The sequence below is a fragment of the Brassica napus genome, chromosome A3 (assembly GCF_020379485.1).
Source record: "Brassica napus cultivar Da-Ae chromosome A3, Da-Ae, whole genome shotgun sequence".
Taxonomy (NCBI): domain Eukaryota; kingdom Viridiplantae; phylum Streptophyta; class Magnoliopsida; order Brassicales; family Brassicaceae; genus Brassica; species Brassica napus.
Genome location: NC_063436.1, coordinates 26,701,793 through 26,715,720, shown reverse-complemented (window position 1 = coordinate 26,715,720; position 13,928 = coordinate 26,701,793). Strand labels below are relative to the sequence as shown.

Sequence of the window (13,928 nt, the reverse complement as noted above, 5' to 3'; positions counted from 1 at the left end):
ATCTCAACACTTCCTATGCCTCGTGTCAGTAGATGGTAATGCTAACTCAACTGTCTATCCGGATTCTGGTAAAAAATGAGAGTAAACTATCTTCAACGAGCTCATAGCCAGCTGAATAAGCACGGACCACCACGATGTGGTTACCTTTAGAAAGTGAGGACCCATTCAAAAGTTTTATAATAATGTCTACAAACCTGACTCTGCTCACGAGTCTCGAGTCAGAACTTCGAGCTTAGCACACATAGTTTGATTCATTACTAAGATCAATTCTGAAGCTGGACGACATATTTGAGTGTGGAGATGCGAATTCTCCTATTTCCAAATGGCATACACACATGTTTGGAAAGCTAACCTTAGAGTTGTTTTTTTCAACCATCTATAATACCATCATCAAGCACATTATATCACATTTTAATCATGGAAGACAACAGCAGATCTTCAGAAAACTGCCATTTCACTATTTTTATGTAGAGTTTTAATAATCTGTAATAATAATAATAATAATAATAATAATATGGCTGACAAATAATTTTTGGAGATTGAAGCATGGCCAGTGGTTTCAAGAACATAACTAGCTATTAAATTAAGGAGTGTGGACATGCTCTGCATCAGAACTAGCCGAGTCAAAATGGGAATATATTAATGATTTAAATCATTTTGCTTGAAAATATAGTAACAAGCCCGTCTAGCTCAGTTGGTAGAGCGCAAGGCTCTTAACCTTGTGGTCGTGGGTTCGAGCCCCACGGTGGGCGATTTGTTTACGCTTTTTATTTTAATCTATGATTTGATAATGGGTTTCTTTTCCTGGGCCTAGTCCCCTTTCTCAATTCTGTATGCCCTATTTTTAGAAAAAAAACTAGTCTCATTGCACTCCTCTCCAAAACTACAAGCTTGGTTTTATTACAGATAATAATTACAGAAAGATATGGGGAAAGACCATCCAGCTCACTTTTTTTTTTGGTAAAATGTTAAATTTATTATACCAAATTTTTAGTTTTTGAAAGAAAATATAAAGGGAACAAGTAGCGAAAGAACATAAATGAAACTAAACTAATCTAAATAGAGCATCTACCAACAAAGAAGCTTAACTAAAAACAGAACATGATAATAGAGAGACCGGAACAAAGCGGAGCAGTGACAGACCAAAGAAGAGGTATGAACGGACTGAGCTCCCGGTTGCCACGAGCGACCGGAGAGAAAAGAGCCCTCAAACCTTGAAGCACCGAGAACTTACAGCTTCCAATAGATCCAATCATCAACACCTGCACAAAGAATCACATCTCGACACCGCGAGTCTTTCCAAAATCGCCTCACCGGCAGCACAAGGAAGAGTCCACAACCAGCGATGCCGTCGTGCGAGCTGGTAACCGGAGAATGCTGCCTCCAATCCACCAAACCTGGGACCGTTACACCCATTTAACACACAGCTCATATAGAGCAATGAGACGGGTTGGGCACAAATCCTCCGGAGTGACAACCTTCAGAGTAACACGAGGACCGAAAACCCAAGTACGCCCAATCTACTCGCTGATCCAGACCGCTATCAAAAAAGCCAAATCACAGGAAGATGACGAAAGGTTAGAGAGACGGAGGCGAGGAGCGCCACACCGTCGACCCCACACCACCAAGGAGGAGCGCCAAGAACCCCACACGCCTTGACCATCCAGCTCAGTTGGTAGAGTGCAAGGCTCTTAACTTTGGGGTCGTGGGTTCAAATACCATAGTGGGCGATTTATTTTACACTTTTTTTTTGGAATCTTAGCACACTAGATGGACACTTCCACTAATAATAACAAATCAAAACTTGAAAATACGGGGAAAGACCATCTAGTTCATTTGGTAGAGGGCAAGGTTCTTAACCTTGGGGTCGTGGGTTCAAATACCATAGTGGGCGATTAATTTTACATTTTTTTATTAGAATATTAGCACACTAGATCGACACTTCCACTGATAATAACATACCAAAACTTTGAATTTATACAGATTCGTCACGCATGATCACCATCAAACTGAGCATAATTTTGACGAGGTGTGCTGGCAATAGCAGGGATCAATCTCATAAGTTGTAGTTCAACAGTTGTATATCTCATATATATTACATACATTTTTATAAATATTATTTTTACGTATAAAATAAAATGAACAACTTAAATCGAAGAAGATTAACTTAACATGAAAAACAAATGTTAGACATCAACAATGTTACATTAAACATATTTAATACAAATAAACTAATACAAAATATATAAACTAACACAAACATAAAAATTTCTATAAATTTTATTCGACATATAAAATTAAATGAACACCTTAAATTGAAGAATTATTAACTAAATTTTTAAAAATAATTCACACATCAACAATGTTGCATTAAGAAAATTTAATACAAAATAAAGTAACACAAATTTCATGAATATTAAAAATTAAGGTATGTTTTGTAGTTTATATTTCTGTAATATTTTAATATTATTTATAAAATATTTGGAATCTAAAATATGTATACAAATTACTCACAATACACAATGAAAATATATTGATAAACTCTGTGTTACATGAAATTGGAAATACGTCGCAAAAGAGAATATCAAAGCGCATAGGCAAGATTTTTCCAAAATTAGAAAGTAAATACGTGTTGAAAGCGTATATCTTTTTTTTCCGAAAGAACCTATATGTAGCAAGGTGGATTTAAACCTTGCACTCTAAGAGTAGTAGTATAAGAATAATTTTATAAGACTTATGACTAAAAATTATACAGTTAAATTAGAATTAAATTAACTGACTAAAATGAAAATCTATGACATTTCTCATTCAGAAGCTTCAATCTAATTTATTAATTTATAGTCCTATTTTTATCTACTATTAACAAATCATAGTAAAACTATTTAAAAAATTAATTAATATGACATATTTGATTATTTACATTAATAATAACCCAACTCTAAATTTTAATTTTATTTTTTTATTTTAACAAAATATGTTGAGAAAAATCTAACAAAATCCTACTAAAATTTTGAATATTTATATAAAATAACACACTAATTAATTTCGTAATTAATAATATAATATTATTATAGATCAATGTTAATTAAAATTATATTATAAAACAAGAAAAACAATTTATGTATACTATTTTTTATAAATTTATAATTATATTATGTATAATATAAAAATAGGAGTGCTATATGAATTAAATATGAAAAATATATTAAATAGGTAAATTGACCTATTTTATTTTAAAATTATATTAAATAGTTTTGATTTAAATAAATTATCACTCATCGTTAAAATGAATTAAAATTGTAAATTATATAATATTTTTATACAAAAATAAATATATTAACATAGGTTAAACTTTATAGAGATATTCTTTTGGATATCCTCTTTTAGTCAAAATAAGAGAAAAATGACCAAAAGAAGTTTTATTAAAGGGTAAAGATATATTTATACCCTAGGATAAACAAAATAGTGTATTAACACATCATGTAAATATAAATTATCTTAAACATATATCATTTCTATAATATAAATAAATATATATTAAAAATGTATAAATTGAAGAAAAAATATATTTTGAAGGAGATTTTCTATTGGGGAAATTACATGTTTACCACTTTCATGGTACCACTTTTCATTTTTACCACCACTAAAGAGATATTTTCAAAAATACCTTCTTCATTAAGTGGCAAAATACACTTATGTCATTGTTATTATTTATATATATAATAAATCATTATTTACATAAAATAATAATAAAAGAAAAATAAAAAATAAAAAAATAAAATTATACTTTTTCAACTTTGAACTTTTTTATAAATTTTTTTTAAAAAAAAAAATTTCAAATTTTTTTTATTTTTTTCAAATTTCTTTTTGAAAAACGAAAATTATGTTTGAAACTATTTTTAAAAATTTTTATATATATTTTTAAGTATTTATTTATATATTTATTAGAATCCTAAATTTCACATTCCAAAAACCCTACCCCACCCCTCAACTCTAAACCTTAAGTCTAGATTAGTTAACCCTAAGGGTATAATTATCTTTTACACTTTATTAAAAGTGAGGGTAAAAGTGGTTAGTGTAAACATGAAAAGTGGTACTATAAATATGCTATTTGTGGCAATTTTCCTTTTCTATTTGATTATTTCAGATTGTTATTTTATTGTATCTAACTTGAAAATATATTAGTAAGCAATAAAAATTGATAACAAAATAAAATGTATTTAACAAATCACTATATATTAAGAATTCTAAATAATAAATCTAAACAATAATATTATAAAGTTACACAATATATGACACTAAAATGGAGATTATATATCTAAAATATTTGTAATATTATCAAAATTATACATTTATAATATCTAGTATTACTTTATTCCTTTTGGCTCAAATCCCCTATATATTAAAAGAGAAGCATTACAACATATTTTTGTAGCCATATGTCATCACCACAATTATTCCTAGAATCCTTAGAAAAATATGTTGGTCCATATAAATATATAATAAGTTTTTTTATTAAACTAACCATAAATTAATCATAAATGTTTTTATTGTTTCCTTAAATAAAATTACGGAATTACCTAATGTGGCTAAAGTATATATGGCAATTAATGATTTTCAATAATAAAGATTTGATAAAAATTACTCTATTCTCTATCATTTTTAAAAAATTTAACTTATTAAAATAAATTAAATAACCACATTAACTATATAATAAAAACTTAGTTTTTTTCGTATATGTTATATTTTAAATTTAAAAAAAAAATAATATAAATGACTAAAGTTGTTAAAAATCTCACATTGAAATTTTTGTGATCCATTGTTTAAAATTTATGTTATAACAATATACAAATGATTACAAAATTACATAAGTAGGAAATCTCATTTAATAAATATTATATATATGTATATTAATATTTAAAAATTAAATAAATTATATACCATATAAAATACATAAGTATTTTAATTTCGAATTTGCTTTGAATTTTTTTGATAAACATTTTGAACAATTATTGACAACTTAATATTTAGATTTTAAACTTTGCATTGAATGATTGTAAAATTATAAATTACTAAATATTAAATATCCCACAATTTTTTTATTGTTATCATTGATTTAAAAGTTTTGTTATAAAGAAATACAAATGATCAAAAATAATATGTACTATATATCTATGTTAATATCATTTAAACTTAATTTTATGCTATATAAAATAGAAAAAAAGTGTTTGTCTGGATTAATAAAATTACGTATTTATTTAAGTAGAATTATATATGTAATAGTTACTAATTTTTTAGTTATTCAATATATATTTATTATTTTATAATATGTAAAATATATATAATTCTTAAAAATAATTTATATATAATATTCATTCCGCGCGCGGATCTTAACCTAGTCTAGTATTACTTATTTTTCCTTTTGGCTCTGTCAACCTGGGATAATCAAAGTTTCTTTGGCAACTTAAGCAAAATCTTTAATCCTGAGAGTTATTACATAAGATGAGAAAAATTATGACTCGCTGGCTTAGGGTTTGTGAGTACTAAGGAGGGGTAGACCAAGGGGAGACTAAATCATAGAGGGATCTAGTTTACTGCTCGTTCATTCATTTCTCTTTTCGCCAATTTTATTGTGCTTTGCCTTTATACATCTTTTTTTTTCTTGTACAACTTATTCCTTTGTTCATATCGCTATTTTCTTGGTCGGCTTTTTAATTTGGCCCCCACAGATCTATGTTCTTTTGAAGCGAATCTTGTCAAATTTAGGAAAGGCTTTGTGAGGTTTCTGTATTTTCCCAGATGTTTTGGGAAGTTATATCTGATATCACCTTGACTTTTAGTTCATAGTTAATCTACTCTTTATATTCAAGTGAGTTCATTTTCTTTCTGAAAGAAACTAATTTTTCACTTTCGAAAAAACGTACATCAGATTTAGGGTTTCTTATGGATATTGAGTAATCCTGGCAGGAAGATGGTGAGAGGAAAAATCGAGATCAAAAGAATCGAGAACGTGACGAGCAGACAAGTCACGTTCTCCAAGCGTAGGAAAGGTCTCTTGAAGAAAGCTCACGAGCTTTCAGTTCTATGCGATGCTCAAGTCGCAGCCATTGTATTTTCTCAAAAAGGAAGATTATATGATTTCGCAAGCTCCGAGTAAGTATATATCTCATTTACTAAACTTCTAATCCAATAATCATTAATTATTTATGATGCTTAGCTCTTGCTTAATTACTTCGGTTTGTTTCTGTAGTCAGTAATGCTATTAGTTTTTTCTCTCTTTTACAAAATCGTGCTAGAAATTTCTAGATATTTGCAGCTGTTAAATTTAATTTCCCCTCAAGCATTCTCTTTCAAAGTGCTTTGTTTATCTTTAGTCAGACAAGTACTTCTTTTTGAAGTACCATGGAATCTCTTGTTTAATGAAATAACACCTAGTCAAATTAACTAACAAAATTAATGTGTATGCTCAAGTTTTCTTCTTCAAGCACGAGCAAGTAATTTAGGGTTTTCCCCAAAAAGAGTTCTTGAACTTTGAACCTAGTATACCTTGGAACTCATGCTGAAACCACTTGACACGTTATTGTAAGATAAAAGAATCTCGGTGATTAGTGACAAAAAAAAAAAAAAAAAAGAATCTCGGTGATAAACTGGTCATGCCATAGAAAGAAATACATTAAAAGTACAATTCTGCCGTTTTAAGAATAGGAAACGACATGAGGTATGAGACACTATCATGTGGCTTTGTGCCATAGTCTCGAACTTTAGTCCTATAGGTATAGTTGTAAGGATTCTTGAGTGTGTTGATCTTGTAGAGGTAAATGAATTTCTAACACCAAATCCAAACTAACAGAAAGATCTTAAATTGTGATGTGTCCCAGTGACCTAGTGTGTAATAATGATTATCAAACCAGAACACTGATCATTAATTATGCCAAACCATATAGTATATTATTGTAGCCTTTTGGTTAACTGTACCACTACTAATAATCTTCGTCCCCTCTATTAGCAATTGCCAATAACTACATTTGAGTTAGCTTAGATAAGCAACCGAAATTTTTGTAATAACAGTAATGTTCGTTTCATTTTTAGTTTCGAGTTTGCTAATTGATTTGACCATTTAAGGGAAAAGAAAAATGTTAGAACAAATATGTCTCAAAACGTGTATTTAATTTACTAAGACAGATGACTTGAGGCATGACGAGCATTCAGATTAGAATATATGTCTCCAAAAACATGAATTTTGCATGTGTAAATTCTCTTGTTGATCTGACAAGAACTATGAGTACTCTTGGATGTTCAGAAAAATTCTCTCCCTGCGCCACAAAGCTTTATCTTTTATCAGTGTTGAGGTCAGAAGTGGAGATTCAACATTTTTTTGGTGGGATCCTTGGACACCATTTGGTATCTTAAGAGAGTTTTAGGGTCTGAAACCTCTCTCGGTATCCCCTCAAGCGCGACTGTTGCGGATCTTCGCTCTGGTAATGGATGGACGCTTCCAAATGCAAGATCAGAGAATCTAGTTCTGCTTCTATCCTATATCACAACTCTGCACTTGACTACAGGCTCAGACCAGGCGGTTTGGTCAGTGAATGGATCGAAGTGTAAAAGTTTTTGCTCCAAGCAGGTTTTCAACGTTATCAGAAGGTCATTTCCTGAAAAGCATTGGGCTCCTTTGGTGTGGCATAAGGCTTCAGTTCCTAGGCATTCAACTACTACTTGGCTATTTATTCTAAATAGAAATCCAACCTTTGATCGCCTTGTCTCTTGGAATGTTGATCTGGAACCTATTTGTTTGTTATGTGGAGAAGGAGATGAATCGCGCAATCATCTATTCTTTGAATGCTCTTTCTCTGGAGTGGTGTGGCGATCAATGCTTCGGAGGTTTCACTTGCCTTCAGTGCCCCTGGTGTGGGCTGATATCTTGCTATGGCTCCCTAATGCCCACTCGGATTCTATGGTTAAACTGGCAATTCTTCAAGTATGGCAGGCTGCTATCTATGAGCTCTGGAAGGAGAGGAATAGACGGTTACATGACGGTTTGACGCTGCCGCCTGTTCGTATAATGGGATACATATCTGCTGCTCTTAGAGATAAATGCTCAGCCTTACTGTCCCTTAGCCATCCCTTAGGTCCTCGCCTTGCTCAGTTCTGGTTCGATCCCCCATAATCACCAGTCTTCATCTGCTCTTCTTATCTTTAATCTATCAGTGATGTATCTGATCCTTCTCTCTGCTTCTTATATTATGTAATATGGTGCTTGCTTGCCTTATGTATCTTACCTTCTTTATTAATGAAAACCCTTTAACAACAAAAAAAGTAAATTCTCTTGTTGATCATGATAATGTTTTCTTGATCGGGATTAATTATATATGGTAATAAATAATAGCGATAAGGTTCTTGCAAAATCTATACAGCATGCAGAAGATGATGAAGATGAGATACATGGGAGCGAGTATTTTGGGGCAGAGAGACTACAAAAACAGCAATTTGTGCAGGAGCTTAAGAACGAAATGTCGAAAACGTTAGACCAGATTGAACTTCTTCAACTTCATAGCCGGTAATCTTCTGATCTTTAAATAAATAATGTGTACATATGTATCCTTGATATGCATTAATTATATGATTGAATACACACTCCGATAACATCTTAAGGAAACTGATGGGGCAAGATTTGGATTCGTGTTCAGTGGAGGAACTCAAGGAGATAACTATCAAACTTGAGAAAAGCCTTACTATTGTAAGATCAAGAAAGGTATAATTCTCAGGATTACAATCGTTATATATGTTGTCATAATGTGTTGAACAAAAGTGTGAGACGTTGAAATTGAAATCGGAATCATGAGCTTATTCCGGATTCTATAATCTTAGCAGGCTAAGTTAAATGAAGATACGATAGAGAAACTAAAAGCAGAGGTAAATATTACTAATTAGTTTAATTGTATTTCTAATTCTCCTTGTGAATAATTTGGTCACTTTACTCCATTAGATTTCAGGAGAGAAAGAAGTCTTGAACGAGACAAGTAGTCTACGACAAATGGTACACAGAAACATATACATAATCCAAGGATATGCATTACTTCATTAATGCACAAGCATAAACTTTAAATTCGGACCTTATAGTTCTCCTCTCTTAAATATTGAATTTCTTCTTCCATGGAATTTAGGAATAGTGTACATGTTATCATTTCAGTTTGAAGAACCGACCTTGTGGATGCACTCGAGGAGTCTAGAGAGTGAGAAGAGTGGACCATCATGTGCTTATGGAAACATGAACATATCGGATGTCAAAACTGAGTTGTCCATCGGATTGCCTGAAAGTCGTGAGTGAGAGAGTGCACCTTTCGAAAGTCTAGTGTGATGATCTATTCGTGTACCTTAATCAACTTGTTCTTGTTTTCATATTTCAAATTCTGGATATTGAATCGATTCTGTATCCATAGATTCAAGAGAAAAGTAGTGTATAAGAATTATCTACTATATTGTTCTTTTTCCTTTGTTTTTTTTTTGCAACGATTAATTATATTAAAAGCAGAGTCTGAGCCAAAAAAGACTAACCCATAAAGGGATGAGATACAGATGCAGAAATTGAAAAAGCCATAAAAGCTTGTGTAGCTAAAAAGTCAGCGTCTCTGTTTTGAGAACGAGATATGAGATAAAGGCAGAAGAGACGTGATCGATGTCCCTAAGGATACCATAAATCTCTTTGATTTGTCCTTTATTGGTAATTGCTCGGATGAGCATTGAGCAGTCAGATAGGAAAAGGATGTCGATAATCCCCTTTGATGCTAGGGGCGATCTTCCTTTGTTTTTCTTACTTGGCGGAAAATTCGAATCTTTTGTTATATAATAGTGTTATAGTATATATATTATTTGCGTTGATTTTTAATACTACATAATATCAATAGGTGTAGAAAGACAAATAACAATGCTTTTGTGCTGAAGTCCTGCACTTTCTTTTTGGATTTTTCAAGTTTTGAACTTTACAAATTCAAAGAAGTTAAAGTAGTAACCTTTGTTTGATGGGAACAGTGATAGCACTGATAGGTTACAAACATGGCCACATGTCCAAACGTTTTTGTATGCGTAAAAGAACCGCAGAGCTTCAGTATCTTTGAATTTACTAGGACTTGTCAATGTTTACTATTCTTTGCTCAAGACTCCAGTCTCAACTTCTCTTTTCTTTTTCATCGGCTCAACTTTGCTCTTAACTATTTCATTTTGCTATTTTATTTATACTTTATACATACTTTTTCTTAATAATCAAAGAATCTCATGCTAAATCTCATACTAATCCCCGTAATCTAATGACGACGTATGGAACAATGATCTACAGACTCATACATTAACTCGATATCAATATAGCCATATAGGTTAACATCACTTAGTTACATTATAATTTGAAAAAATCTGTGCACACACTTCATATTAAAATATTACCATAATGAGACGCTAATATAGATAGATTAATTAATGAGATTGGTTGCTATAAATGAGTCTGCCTTAGTTTTTTGTGGCATATATTACATGATTATTGGTGACAAAAAGATTTTTCTCATGCTCTCGTTTGTCCTTTTTATCAAATAATATTTTTATGACATAAACCCCATACTTAAGCAGAGAGGACCTCCTTTCAGCCTCATTAATTGAGGATGGAGTAATATCATTTTCTAAGAAAAAAACAGATCTAGGTTCACCAATCAATAAGATTGTCAAATTATATTATGTTTTTCAAATAAAAAGATAATTTTTTTTAATAAAAATAGTAGTAGTTACAAAAAAAAAAAAAATATATATATATATATATATATATATATATTTAACGTCGTCAGCAAAAAAACTAAATCCTAAACCTTTGGATAAAACCTAAACCTTTGGATAAATCCTAAACTCTAAATTAAAAACACTAAACACTAAAACACTCAAGGGTTTAAGATTTAAGGTTTAGTGTTTAGTGTTTTTGATTTATCCAAGAGTTTAGAGTTTAACCAAGGGTTTAGGTATTACCCAAGAGTTTAGGTAATTACTATTATTTTTTATTGTAATTACTATTATTTTTTATATTTATTTTTTTATTTAAAAAACATAATATAATTTGACAATATTTTGTATCTTTTTCTATAAGATATCGAATATGAAATAACGAAATTCACCTAACCTCGGTGAACCCAAGAATAACTATTTCTAGTGTGCTTAGGTAAGAGACCAATCTCTCTTTTCTCCACCTAATAATTGCCAGAGACCCTGGTCGTTATAAAAAAGTCAAAACCTCTCTGACACGTTTTTCAATGCAAAATCAATGGCTCGTCCCTGGCCGTCTTTCCGGTCTGAAACCACCGTATGTTGATGCTGATGACCCTTCCCTCCTTCCCCCGGCTCCTCCTGACCCTCCTGACAGTACTTCACCTTTCTCACCCCAAAACTTTCCTCCCCTAGCTTCCCCCCCCAGCCAACTCCTCTCGCCCAACTGTCCCTCTTACTTTTCGTAAAGGGTCAAAAAATCAACCCCAAACTGCTGATGGCCCTTTGGTCTCAGCTGAAACCTTGTTTCCTACCACTATCTCAGCCCCTGAAGTACCAATTTGTGATGTCTCAAGAGACTCTCACACTGGATCTGAAAAAGGTACTGTTCATGCTTTTGGAACCTTTCAAAACTCTAAAGAAAATTACACAACCATTCCTCCCAAAAACTCACCATTCTTGACTAACAAAACCTCTGCTCACCCTCTCCACACCCAACCTCCATCAATCTTGCCAGTAGGTGAAGAACCCTCTTCTCCCCATCTACCCCCTAATAACCAAACCTATATTCTCCCCCTCCACTGCAGCTCGGCTTCCCACTATTCCTCTCCCACCTTCACTTGTTGAGCGGATTCGTCGCTCTGAAGATAAGACCCTCAAAGGACTTGCTCTTGTCTCTATATCTCCTTCAGGAAGATTCCGTGTGCTTATTCCTGATTATGTATTCTAACAAGGAGCAGAGTTACATAAAGAGTTTATTAAATGTTACTTTAATGGCCAAGCCCCCCCCCCCCCCCATTTAGCCAGATACAAAGTGTCTTCAATCATCTATGGGGAAAGGGTAAGAGGCTGGAGATCCATAACAACCCGTTAAACAGAACTGTTCTGGTGCGGATCCAAAGTGATTACCTGAAGCAAAAGATCTTGGAGAAGAACATTTGGCATGTGGGTGACTCCATGTTTCACACGGCTCAGTGGTCCTCCGAGCACTCCACCGCTGAAAGCGATCCAGATTTGGGCCCACCTCACATGAGTCCCTTTAGACCTGCGTCATACAAAAGGTTTGAGCTTAGTAGCGGGTCTAGTAGGTGAACCGAAGGAGACAGACGAGTTTACAAGGAATTTGGTTAGCCTCACGTTGTCTCATGTGAAAGTGGAGGTTGATTTAACAAAGCCCTTGCCCTCCATTGTTGAATTTGAACGGGAGAGCGGTGAAGTCGTTGAATTATCTGTCCATTACCCTTGGGTCCCCCCGACGTGCTCTCACTGCCATGAGTTGGGGCATATAGTTCGAAACTGTTTTCATTACTCTCCCTCAAGGGCTGAACCGCCTGCTACTGCAAAAAAGGGCAACAAAAATTCTGAAAAAATCACCAAAAAGTACCAGCCAGTTGCAAGCTCAAGTCAGCCTATGGATCATGAGGCAAGTAATTCTAAAGTTGCCTCTTTGCCCCAGTCCACTCCCTCAAAGGCAGTGCCCATCTCGCTAGTGGATGGCCAAAAATCACCTCTCCGCCCTGTCGTTCCCCTCTCTGGTACAAATACTGATCCAATTCCTATGGAGACCTCATCGGCCATCATATTAACCTCAAACCCCAAGCCTTTTTGTCCTTTCTCCACCCCTGACCCTCATCCTAGACCCTCACTCAAAAGATCCCGGTCCTCTCCCACCCTATCTCCTCCTCAAACAACAAACCCCAATCCTTTCATCCTCTTAAAAACCCCTTTAAAAACACTAACCCCTTTTAACTCCCTCTCCCATGTGCCGTCCTTAAACGACCATCCTAAAAAGATCTCAATTCTCTCCACAAACTCTTTTTCTCTTATGGATCTTTCCGCTCTATCGGGGGATCCAACAAACCTTTCTTAATGAGTGTAAAACTCTTTTTTTGGAATGTTCGGGGACTTAACGAACCGAATAAGCATATACCCTTTATTTCTTGGCTTTATACTCATCAGCCTCTTTTTGGTACTATTATTGAATCACATATAAAAGAACCCAATCTAATTCCTATACTCTCTAGCCTTTGCCCCGACTGGAAGTTTAGCTCAAACCATATTTCTCACCATGATGGTAGGGTTATTTTAATAAGGCGTGACTCCCTTAATGTCTAAGTTCTGTCTCAATCCAGTCAGTGCATTACAAGTAGAATCACCTTCCCAAACCGAGCCCCCATTATCTACTCTGCGATCTGCGCTTTTAATGAAAGCTCCGATCGAAATGCACTATGGGCTGAACTTCTCTCCTTACACCAAGACCTTGATCTAGATAGCTCCTGCTGGATCATCGGTGGTGACCTTAACCAGACCCTCCACCTATCTGACCGTTCAGGCTCTCATGTAACCACCCCTGATTCGCTGATGTATCAACTCCATGACGTTTACCTCCAATTGGGAGTATTTGATCTCCACTATATTGGCCTCCACCACACCTGGACTAACAGTCAACCAGAAAGTTCCATCTCAAAGAAATTAGACAGGCTGTTAGTCAACTTCCAACCCTAGCCACCTACCCAAACGCCTTAGCTTCCTTCCTTCCACCGCTTTTCTCTGACCATGCACCATGCATCCTAGACCTAGCTTTCTCCCTACCTAAAGCCGGTACTCAACCTTATAAGTTCCCTAACTATCTTACCAGACACCCAAAATTCAATCAGCTAATACAAGATGCTTGGTTTCAAGCCGGAAAT

The 13,928-nt window shown here is 33.8% G+C and overlaps 1 non-coding gene and 1 pseudogene across 1 annotated transcript; both read left to right on the top strand.

Annotated features, from left to right (window-relative positions):
- Positions 1-679: 679 nt before the first annotated feature.
- Positions 680-752, top strand: TRNAK-CUU. The gene has a single exon. It is a non-coding gene; the product is annotated as a tRNA-Lys (tRNA).
- A 4,486-nt stretch (positions 753-5,238) lies between these two features.
- LOC106436553 lies at positions 5,239-9,479 on the top strand (annotated as a pseudogene).
- The last annotated feature ends 4,449 nt before the right edge of the window (positions 9,480-13,928 follow it).